The sequence below is a fragment of the Argentina silus genome (assembly GCF_951799395.1).
Source record: "Argentina silus genome assembly, chromosome: 1".
Classification (NCBI taxonomy): Eukaryota; Metazoa; Chordata; class Actinopteri; order Argentiniformes; family Argentinidae; genus Argentina; species Argentina silus.
The window spans coordinates 2529333-2541089 of NC_139655.1; the positions used below are offsets into that span (position 1 = coordinate 2529333).

Sequence of the window (11757 nt, forward strand, 5' to 3'; positions counted from 1 at the left end):
CGCTGCTTTTGGAGTGAACATAAATACATATAGTACCAGTCAAAAGTTTGGACATACCTTCTCATTCAGTGGTTTTTCTTTATTTTTATTATTTTCTACATTGTAGATTAATATTGAAGACATCAAAACTATGAAGGAACATATGGAATTATGTAGTAAATAAAACATTTTTAAACAAACCAGAATATGTTTTATATTTCAGATTATTCAAAGTAGCCACCTTTTGCGTTGATGACAGCTTTGCACACTCCAAACTTTTAACTGGTACTGTATATAAAATAATCAGCGACAGGGGACCAGGCATGCCGCTGCCTTGACGCTGCGGCTTGCCCCCGACGGGGAGCTGTAGTGCGGTGGGTCGGGAGAAGGGCAGCTAGACGGTGCGAAGACAGCGGCATAGCAGCAAGAGAAGCGTGCAGCTCCGCGCTGACTAAAATCGGCCTGCGGTGGGGAGGGGATTAGGGGGGATTAACTCAAATCTTCTAGAATTAAATCGAGCACGAAATATAAAGCGCACGAATAATTCTATAAAAATTACGCTTTATATTTCGTGCGCACGGTTTAGAAATTCAATCCATGTCACCTCCAGGGCCCCTTACCTTGCTGTACTCTATATCTATATTGCAACATATTGTAGCGAACGGCGGGGTAGAGCAGCTTGCCCTTAGCGGGTCATGAACTCAAGACCTTCCGCTTCCAAACAGGCCGCGCTAGCTCCTGGCCGGCGGAGCTGCTAACGGGCCTTAAACAGGGTCGCTACAATATATTGATGTACAACTCCTCCATTGAGAGACTCAATGATAGTTACACGAAATTCAATGCAGCCTATTTATTTTTTACCTATGGATATTTTAATTAATTTTCAATCAATATTGTTAATTAGGATTAAGGTTCCCATTGTACATTATTTATATAAACTTCAGAGGTATTGGTTTTTCCCTGATAAATGGACTCACCTCTGATGTGGACCATGCATGTGTAAGTGCATTTTTTAATGCAAAATATACTGTGTATAATATAGATTGATATAGACTGAATTGTGCTGTTGAGCCTAGGGCTATTATGCACCAAGTGAATCAGTATACATTTTACATGCATTTCTGTTTACAGATGTATATCTTATCACAAGTGAGTGGATACAAAATCAACATTACACAATTACACTATGCGAAGTACTTGTGAAGTGACTTGCAGATGAGCCCTGGGAAATTCATGCATGCTCGTGACATCTATAACATCTCTCCTCAGGCGCATTTGCTCTGCCTTCCTAGTCCCCAGTTCCCAGTCCCCAGTGCACCTGCAAAAACAAATCACTATAATCCTCTCTGCGTATTTATTCCCACAATCAGTTTGGTATGCAGATTAGATCGTTGCAAAACACCTTTGAATTGGTGTACCTAACTGGTAAATGCCCTTTATGTTCTTTTCAGTCATACCATGATGTCTGGAGACTATTTGGGTGGACTGGTAGCCAGTAGCCTACTAATCAATTGACAGAATAACCAGTGTACTACTGTTCACCACCTGAATAAATAAGGTGTGCGTCTCACAGGTAGGTCTTTTCAAGACAGACGCACGAATTCAGAGCGCCCTGTTGTGGCGAGATGATGATGTTTAGGACGTCATGCAGGTGTCTTGCACAGGTCAGATACGGTTATAATATCTTTAGTCCCCCGCTCATACTGTACATAGCAGGAGACGTATCTTATGCGCTCCGACCGTTACCACGGCAGCGGCGTTTTTCGCTCCAGCAGCACATCCAACGGTGCGTGGTGGTTCGTTACTGAGCGGATAGGCTAGTTAAGAAGCCAATTATTCAAATCCTGCAGCAATTTCAGACGATGACTGCTGTGGTATCAGAGGAAGGAATCAGAGAGAAACATGAACAATAGCCCCCGATCTCCCCTGCTGCTTGGCTGGCAGCGCTAAACTCTCCGTAGCAAACTCGCCTTGGCGCGCTGTTCGGTGACAGACAGACACTCCCTGGAGAGGAGCGCGAGCGCGCCGAATAAAAAGGAACGGATTTTCTCACCGATGCATGTTCACTTGGAGAGGCTCTCGCCTCGGTGAGAACTACTACACAACGCGCCGCGATGGGTCCTCGGTAGCTCACCGGCGGAGCTGCCCAAAACCCCTTTTGCCTAAATGGAATTATCTGGAATAAACTGAGTTTTCTTTTACAACATTATATATCCGCGCCCAAGGATCGAAACTTTCTTCTAATGTTTTAAAGATGTGGTTCTTTTCACCTATATTCTATGGTAAGTTCAGTGTTTAGACTATGTATATGGCTTTAATGAAGTGCCGAACGAACCGCTCATCTGAATTTCATCAATTTTCACTGTGCTGTTTCCACATGCTTGCTTTACTGCGGGCTCATGTCACGATCGCTATCAAGTACTGAACATTATTTTATTGCTCCTTTTTAATGAATACAATATTGATTTCACACATTTCATACAGCTGTTTGCATGCTGTTTATCAACCTGGGTAAAGGGCTTAGCCCATAGGCTAAATAGGCTACGCACCACCAATACATTATGATCATATTAAAACTGGATGTTATTATTCTCATGAATAATAGGCTAACTGAATATTTGTTAACTACACAAATGTAGGTCTCAGTTGCCTTTCCACAGTGCTGAATGTTGAATAATTGGCAGACATTGTGCTTGTGACAACCGCGTAAAACACTGACCATTGCGTATCTATTGTCATACATGAGCTTACCTTGCATTTATCATTCAGAAGGCTGTTTGGCCTACTTGAAAAGCCACTAGCAGAATTATCCACATTATTGATCGTTTACATCGTCTTTCTGCTAGTATATAACATATTTGTTTAGTTCAGGTTAAAACATTCCTACTGTAAACTCGTTGTTACTTAGTGTTATGAAAATGTACGTGGGTTCAACTCAGGTATTCAGAAACCCCACTCTTGTCAACAGGAATTTGGAGATGCAGTTACCGAGCGAGTGAAGAAACCCACATAATTGTTGTCATTGTTAGTTCATGCAAATACAGTTATGCGTTTGGTGGTCGGTGGACTACAACCTGCAGATTCTGAGTTGAATGGGTATCAAAATGGAGACAATTCTATTCATTCATTCATTCCTGTAGAGAAAGACAAACAAACAAACAAACAATGAATATATTTCATATTGAAGCACTTCTGCAGGCTCCTTCAGCACCACTCCTTTTCACACACACGCACACTCACACACACACACACACACACACACACACTCACACACACACACACACACACACACACACACACAGAGGGACCAGGTTGACGAGTGTCCTCAAGCACTGTCCAGACATTAGTGTCCAGTAAGAGAGGCTCGAAGTGCTGAAAGGTGCTTTACTGACGGATCAAGCTGCTGCACCACAGATGAGGGGGAGGCTGGAGGCGGAGGCTGGAGGGGGAGGCTGGAGGGGGAGGCTGCCCTAGTGACAGAAGTCAGTTTGACACGAGAAGAGGGAGACAGGGCTGTGGTGGAAAGGCAGGTGCCTAGCATGGAAAGAGAATACGGTTTTACTCTGAGGAGGCTATTTATAGAGAGAGATGCTGGGATAAGGGGTGTGTTGGTGGTGGGATTAAGCCTATAGAGTTCAGTCTGTAGGTGGATCTGAGTATGTTTTATCCAGTGGAGGCTGGTGGAGGCAGAAATCGGGAGGACAGGCTCACTGCAATGCATGGGATGGAATGAGGAATGTTATCAAAAAAACAGTTTCCTCATTCCTCGTCCCATTCCATTGCATTACGACGAGCCCGTCCTCGAGCCCGATTTCTACCTCCACCAGCCTCCCTTGGCTATATCTAGCTAATGTCAAAAGCTGGTGCGTTTTTTTGGAACAGTCAGGTTACACGGTGTGCGTCTTCAGAACAAGATGAGCAGTTCTGTTTCACCCTGGTGAGACCCTGGTGCTGCCTTTCGCCGACACAAGTCACTTACAGCCTGTTAGCCTGTTAGCATATTACCTTTCCCTAGATGATCATGGTTTGTTGACGTCTCAGTGATGGATCTCATAATGTGCATCCTGCCTGGTTTCTCACCGTGCTGGTGGAATGCAGGGCAGATCCATTGTGTTGTTATACTGGGTTGAAGGGTTTATGATGGAGATAATAACCGTAGCCTCTGCTGTGGCTCTACAGTGCTGAGGTGCTTGTACAGCCGTCGTACGGCCAGAGTCGATTGTAACTTTATGGTTTCTGCTCCCTCATTTTACTAGTCATTAAACACTGATTAAGTCTCTCATTAGTGTGTGTGTGTGTGTGTGTGTGTGTGTGTGTGTGTGTGTGTGTGTGTGTGTGTGTGTGTGTGTGTGTGTGTGTCTGTGTGTCTGTGTGTCTTTGTGTGCGTGTCTGTACGTGTGTGTGTGTGTGTGTGTGTGTGTGTGTGTGTGTGTGTGTGTGTGTGAGTGAGTGCATGTACTCTATGCTTGATGATCTTTGGGAGCCATTAGACAGGGTAGTTAAAGAGACCAATAAAATAGAGGTAGAAATCATCACCATGTAATCTCTGCATCTTTATGAGGAAGTTCAGATTGACAACGTCTTTGTGTGTGACAGAGATTAGAGTTGTCAACAATCTTTGATCCCATTTGTCATGTCCTGATAGCGACTGTCAATCTTAGCTGTGTTCAGCAGTCTTTGATGACAGGTTAAATGCATCTCATTCTCTTTCAGGGACGGTGAGGTTATAGGTCAAATGGAATTCAAAAGTTGCTTTATGAATCCATGGTCGTCCTACCAACGCCATCAGGTTGACGTCCAAACAACCCTGCAACCCTTCTTTACTTTTTCTCATCTTCTAATATTGCTCTGTCAAAAAACAGTTTTATTTTCCACCATAGTTTGATTGATTTTCATCCTAATTACATAGCTGACTGTACAGTAGCGGTTTGTGGCCCTTGGCCCCTGAAAACTGAAATTGATGAGCATTTAAACGCATTACCACTTCTAGTCTAACCTCTTAACTCATTATATTCTGCAGTTTTAATGTTTAGCCGCTGCCAGTGACAGTTAAAAATGTCCGCTGTGCCGTTCGAAAAACAAACAGCTCCTGCCGGCGGTTTCTAGCCAGGAGAACATTCTTCTCTCTTCTGACACCGATAACCTGTGTTCTCTATACACTCTCCCCAGCCTCCGAGGAAAGAGCCAAAGAAAAAGAGCATACCTGTCATTTCTCTTTGAACCCAGCCAGCAGAACCAGATGGATACCAGAGGAAAATATATTGCACTGAATAAAACTGTACTATAATTCATGTAACACAGCGATCCATCAGTCAGGCTGCGAGTTCAACAGAGACACATCCATTTCAGCTGGCTGTAGGGCACGACAGGCGTTCATCTGGGGTTGGATACCAACGCCAATTTGCTTTTGCAGAGGTTGCAAACCAGAGCTACCCTCAGCAATGCGCTTGATATCGTGATGAGAGGACTGAATGATATCCTGTAGAAAGAGACAGGTTTGTGGGGGATTGTTGTGAGAGGGAGGGAGGGAGGGAGGGAGGGAGGGATGGCCGGGGGGTGTGTTTGTGTGTGTGTGTGTGGGGGGGTGTGTGTGTGTGGGGGGGGGGTATTGCTGGTTAACAACAAGGTAGAGAGAGAAGTCATGGTAAGTGTGCGAGTGATCCAACACTGTACCACAGATCTTACGGTTGTTTAGATTGACCTTGAAATGGAGTCAGTGCGCTTGGCTCTCTTACTGAATTCCAAATGAGACCAACGCCCCCGCCCCCCTATCCACACAGGGATTCTTCCTAGTCTTCCTAGTCCATCAGAGGGCAAGGTGCAGCCTTTATCAAATTGCTGCTTCATTCCCTGTTTTACAATGTTGATTTATTTGTTGCCGCCTGGAGATTCCTTTGTTGCCATTCCACTTTGTCCTAGAGCGAGAACCAACCATAACTAAAGCTACCACAGGAAGAATACTACCTGAAGGTACTGCAGTTGATGGATTGGCACAGTGGGTTCGGTACACCCCAGACGCCAGCCTATGCAGAGGCTTGCTACACACACACACACACACACACACACACACACACACACACACACACACACACACACACACACACACAGACACACACACACACACACCCCCTACAGAGCATGCCTTCAGGCTTGTTATATATTCCCTTGGAGGGAGAGAGAGTGAGAGTGAAGCCTCATATGTATGTATAGGTGGTTCCGTGGGGGCTGAGTAGCCTTGCCTGAGACCTGAAGACTTGTTTTATCTCCCCAAGCTTCTGCTTAGGCTTGAGCTCAGCAGGCTAACCAAGTGGTTCACAGACGACCCGGCCTCTCAACCCAGTTGATCTCATTGGCTACACCCCAGACACTAGGCAATAGCTCCTACACATGTCTCCAAGCTTAGTATATGTCCTCAGAGAGAGAGAGAGAGAGAGAGAGAGACAGAGACGGAGAGGGAGAGGGAGAGAGACGGAGAGGGAGAGAGACGGAGAGGGAGAGGGAGAGAGAGGGAGAGAGACTGAGAGAGAGAGAGAGAGACAGAGAGGGAGAGAGAGAGAGAGAGAGAGAGAGAGAGAGAGAGCTGTTGCCATAGCTTTATTTATACATTCTACCCATTAAGTGGAACAATCTCTCATGGCAGACAAACAACAGTTTAATGAGAACTGTAACCGGACAGTAGATTTGTCATCACAAATGTATAGAAGAAGTATAGCTGCAATGTGTAACAGTTATGCTGCTCCCAGCCAAATGCCAGCCCTGTGTGTCCTGTCTCCCTACCTGCTGGCTCACAGCAAATGGGTTTTTATCAGATGGCTGGTGGAGGCTGAAATCAGAGGACGGGCTCATTGCAATACATGCAACGGAATGAGGAATGGTATCAGACACACATGCTCGACATATAGAATTATTCCATTCCATGCATTACAATGAGCCCGTCCTCCGATTTCTACCTCCATCAGCCTCCACTGGTTTTTATGGCTAATTCCCCCCAGGGCACTCTACACTGGCTAGGCTGAATAGATCATGTTGATGTATTATAGTACTTTACTGATGACAGAACCAAAGTGAAGAATTTGAGAATTCTTTATGCTAATCATTTGTCAACAGACAACACATACCTGCCAACGCGCTGTGAAAGAGAGCTTGGCTGCCATGTTGTTGTTGCTCATGTTTAGACTGACATTACAGGAAGTTGCATGAGCAGGAGAGTCAGTTTCCAGAAAGCTTCTTAGCTAAAGTAGTTCTTTAACTCACCAAGTGCCAAAGAGTTCCGGAACACTCACCACCTAGAGTGCCAAGTGTTCTATGCGATGTTTACCTAGCAACAATACTTTGATTGGCTACAAAATGAAGCGTCATAATTTATTCATTTTTGGTGAATAAAGTCACCCTTTGGCGCTCTAGAATGTTGACAATTTGGGTGACTTTATTCAATCTCAGCACTAAATGGGTTCACCTCTTTTGAAAATCGAGGGCCCACTCCTCTCCTAGAACTGAAAAGTTGTTCATTTAACGAATTTCGTTCTTGAACAGAAGATTGACCTACAAACATGGATTTAACTATTGTTACTCTTTAACGGCTTTTCGGCCGGGTTGTCAGGAGAAAGATAGTACTACTTAAGCTACAAAGCTTTTGGGAAAACTGCCCCCTGGTCTCAACAGAACTGGTCCTGCTGTGATTGGAATAGCCTCCTGTGGACATGGGTTAATGCACCTGTCTCACACACACACATACACACACACACACACACACACACACACACACACACTCACACACATACACTCACTCACGCACGCGCACACACACACACACACACACACACACACACACACACACACACACACCCAACCAAACAGCCCTATCTCCTCTCTTCTTCGTTCTCTTCCTCCTTTCTTTGCCTGTGTGTGTGTGTGTGTGTGTGTGTGTGTGTGTGTGTGTGTGTGTGTGTGTGTGTGTGTGTGTGCTATGGGTCCATCAGCCATGTGAGTTGTCTCCTTGAATTAGCTGAGACGCCAGGTGTGTTTATGGTAAATCTGCTAGCTAGCCTGGGAGAATTAACAGCAGAATGTTCAACCAGGAGCATGTTCTTATTAAAGAGCCAATTTTTTTTTTTTTTGCTAATTGAATTACTCTCGAAGGTTTGTAGGGGGCCACTTTTTAAACTGTCCTTATATCAGAGACATGAGCATTGCCCCTTTACCATGGCTGTATTACGCACAACCCACATATGTACTGTTCCAGATGAGTGCAGTAGCCAGAGTATCAAATGAACTACAGTCAGTACAGTAAGGAGATACAGAAGTAAGGGAATTGGGTCATTTTCATATTTCTGTCTTTGTTGGGGAAACAAATAACAGTTGGGGGGAAAAAAGAGAAACAACAAGAAATATTCCCTTTTTTAAATTTAGAATATGAGCAGGCTTGGGCGGGGACACAGGTGTGGGCGGGGACACAGGTGTGGGCGGGGACACAGGTGTGGGCGGTAGCCTTAAAGTTTCCCTAATTTCTCTCACAACAGAGGGGGAGGACAGATGATTCCCTAAACATGGTTGCTAAAATAAGGCTTTTGCTTTACAATTGGTTTAGCTTTGGGAAATTCTTGCATAATCCTTGTACTGCACACGATAAACCCCTCGCCTAGTGTTTCAGGGTTCCCGAGATTATGCTCAAATGAATAGCCTCTAGGGTAATACCATCCAGCATGGCCTTACATATTTAAATGCAATAAAAATAGACAATTATCGTGTTGCAATGTAGCCTAAGCACACTTGACAGTAACGCCTTTCTCGTTGACAGGACACAGAACATACATACAACATTCTATGCCTATAGCCTATCAGAGATTATGGAATGTAGCATAAAAACTAATCATAATCTTCTTAATTTGTATTCGCCCATATGTGCAACCTGATCTCCTGCCGATACGAACGCATGTTCTGATTGTTCATGCCACAGAAAACGACTTATGTAAAAAAAAAAGAATAGTAATAATAATAATAATTTTTCCTTCTTCTAGCATTGAATCAGAATCAGAATTCTTGTATTTGGCCAAGTATATTTGCACATACAGGAAATTGACTTGGTGAGGTTGGTGCATGGGACATAAAAACAAATAGCAAATACTGGACAAGAAATTTACAAAATAGCTAAATATTAACAAAATAGCAATAACAAATTTACAAATTTACAAAAAAGAGCAGCAGAACAATACATCTTGTAGGCTGTGTGAGACTAAATGGCAATGAGGCTCGAGGCTGTGAAATGGTTGTGGGGCATGAACACTAGAAATTAGAATCATTTTAAATAATTATAAATTACACTGTCAGTGCATTGTTTGTGTGACAGGGTGGGGGGTGGAAGTCCCAGAGGCAGTGAGAGTCAGGGGGCTTGGTTGTGAGCTGATTGTGAGTGTGGGGTTGGGGGGGGGGGGTCAGTGAGAGGCAGGGGGCTTGGTTGTGAGCTGATTGTGAGTGTGGGGTTGGGGGGGGGGGGTCAGTGAGAGGCAGGGGGCTTGGTTGTGAGCTGATTGTGAGTGTGGGGGTGGGGGGGTGGGGGGGGGGGTCAGTGAGAGGCAGGGGGCTTGGTTGTGAGCCCCACTGCCATGGGGAAGAAACTGTTCAGGTGGCGCAAGGTTTTTTAGTCTTGATTGACCAGAACCTTTTGCCGGATGGGAGTCTCTGGATTGTGACTGCCAATAGCCCCTGGTCCGAGCATTGATTACTTTTTCTTATGATGACTGATGGATAGATGATTCACTCACTTAGACAAATGTATTTGTTGTAAGTCACTTTGGATAAAGGCGTCTGCTAAATGCCATAAATGTAAATGTAATGTAATGTTACCTATGTGTACATATGCTTGACCACGTCAATTACGAATTGCGTGGCGGTTATGCGGTATTAGGCATTAACTTCCAGAGGTTAAGGTTAGGGTAAGTTGACGTTCGGGTTGGAAGTCGGGCAGTTTCTGCCTCCACCACCCCACCAACCTCCTTTTTCGGCCAACCCAATGCACTTCCTCCGTGTCAAGCACCGGCAATTCCCCTCACGGCCACTGGAGGCATACGTAAAGCATACATAAAAACATTGGTCGTTTTCTGTGGCATGGACAATCGGAACATGTGTCTGTGTCTCGGGGGGAGCAGGCTGATATGTGCCATGAGAATGGAGAGGACTGCACTCGCCTGAGGTCCGGAAGGTTCCAGACGATGCACAATTTGTCAGTGCACTCAGTCGGTGTTTGCGGAAAACAGTTTGCTCGACTTTATGTTGGTTTGTATTTTGGTGTCCATTCAGTCATATTGTGATGATAATGTGTCATGACAGAGAGGCTATAGGCCCAGGCTACAGGGAGATTACTATACTGCATAGAGTAAAGTAGTGGCTTTTTGGAGCCAAATGCCCATGAACTATTCGTGGGGTCACTGACACACACTGTTTTGGAAGGCTAAAGATGATAAGCAGTATGCTAATGTTATTCATCTTTCACTGTTGACACAGCGCACAAAAGAAGGTTAATCTCATAAAACCAAGGATACAGGAGTCGGAGGGGGCACAGTGTTAGAAGCAGGCAAAATGGTCCTCCTCCAAAAAACTAGTCGCCGGTTTCATGGTGGCGGGACTTGGGTAGTTCTGACTGTGTGAAAAACTGATAGTGAGTAATGTTTTGAAGCAACAAATACTTGCTAGCGACAGAATGAGCAACAGAAAGGCGCAAGTCTTCATCATACGGTCAGCAAGTTCACTGTTGCAGCATCAGCGATGGATGTATCACCGAACTTGGCAGCTGCCCCCACACAACCCCCTTCGCAAGCTAGCTGGCCAATTTGAGTGCTTTCAGTTCAGATATCTCACCTTTAACATCCTCACAGTGATGGTGGGTCATGTGGGTCATGTTGTATGTGTTTTTGGTATGGTATCATACTCATGACACAAGAGTGACAGCTAGCTATCGTATAAACAGACGGGCAGAGAGGGAGAGAGATTGAGAAGTGCCCTCTCTAGGCCCATAGAGTTCATAGACTGATGATCTGTCATTGTGTGATTCAATCTGAATTATCTCTGATGATCTCTGATGGGACGATAGCAGCTTAAGTCTAGAGGGTGTATGCATGTGTTGCCTTGACTCGTACAGGAGAGTGACAGCTAAGTTAAAAACAGACAGACAGGCAGAGAGGGAGGGAGAGAGAGGGAGGGAGAGGGAGGGAGAGAGAGAGAGGCGTCACACTGGTGACAGTAAGCGCCCCTCCTCAAGGGCCCCCGAAGACTTTTAAGTTGCTTCAACTGTAAGTCAAGATTTCTCTTTATCCTTTTCTCAAAAGTAAAAAAAAAAAAAAAAAGAAAGTCTTCCCTGGGGGGCAGACCTTATTTACAGTCGCCTCCCTACAAAGACATACACACAACTACCTCAAGCAGTATTTTGCAACACTGGAGTGAATGTGTTGACTGGTAGCCAATAGGTATCAATGATCGTGGTCGTTGGTGAGCTAATGAAACAGCTGGAGGAATAGAGAGGTCACAGAAACAGAATCCAATGCTACCACATTAACATTACTCACCCTGCATGTGGCCACTGGTACTGTTCAAACTGCACTACTCATCAGATGTACTGTGTGTGTGTGTGTGTGTGTGTGTGTGTGTGTGTGTGTGTGTGTGTGTGTGTGTGTGTGTGTGTGTGTGTTAATCAATGACCATCATACTGTGATTTTGACTTATATGAGATACGATTGTTTGTTCTGTCAATATTAATGTTTGCATTTTTGAAGAAGTGTTAATGTG

General features: G+C 44.7%; 1 protein-coding gene across 1 annotated transcript in view; it reads left to right on the top strand.

Annotated features, from left to right (window-relative positions):
- The first annotated feature begins 2163 nt into the window (after positions 1–2163).
- tmem200ca (transmembrane protein 200C-a) overlaps positions 2164–11757 on the top strand; it is a 15470-nt gene continuing 5876 nt past the window's right edge. Inside the window, exon 1 of the mRNA XM_083697291.1 lies at positions 2164–2261. The gene's annotated coding sequence lies outside the window, so the exon portion shown is untranslated. The remainder of the gene's footprint in view (positions 2262–11757) is intronic.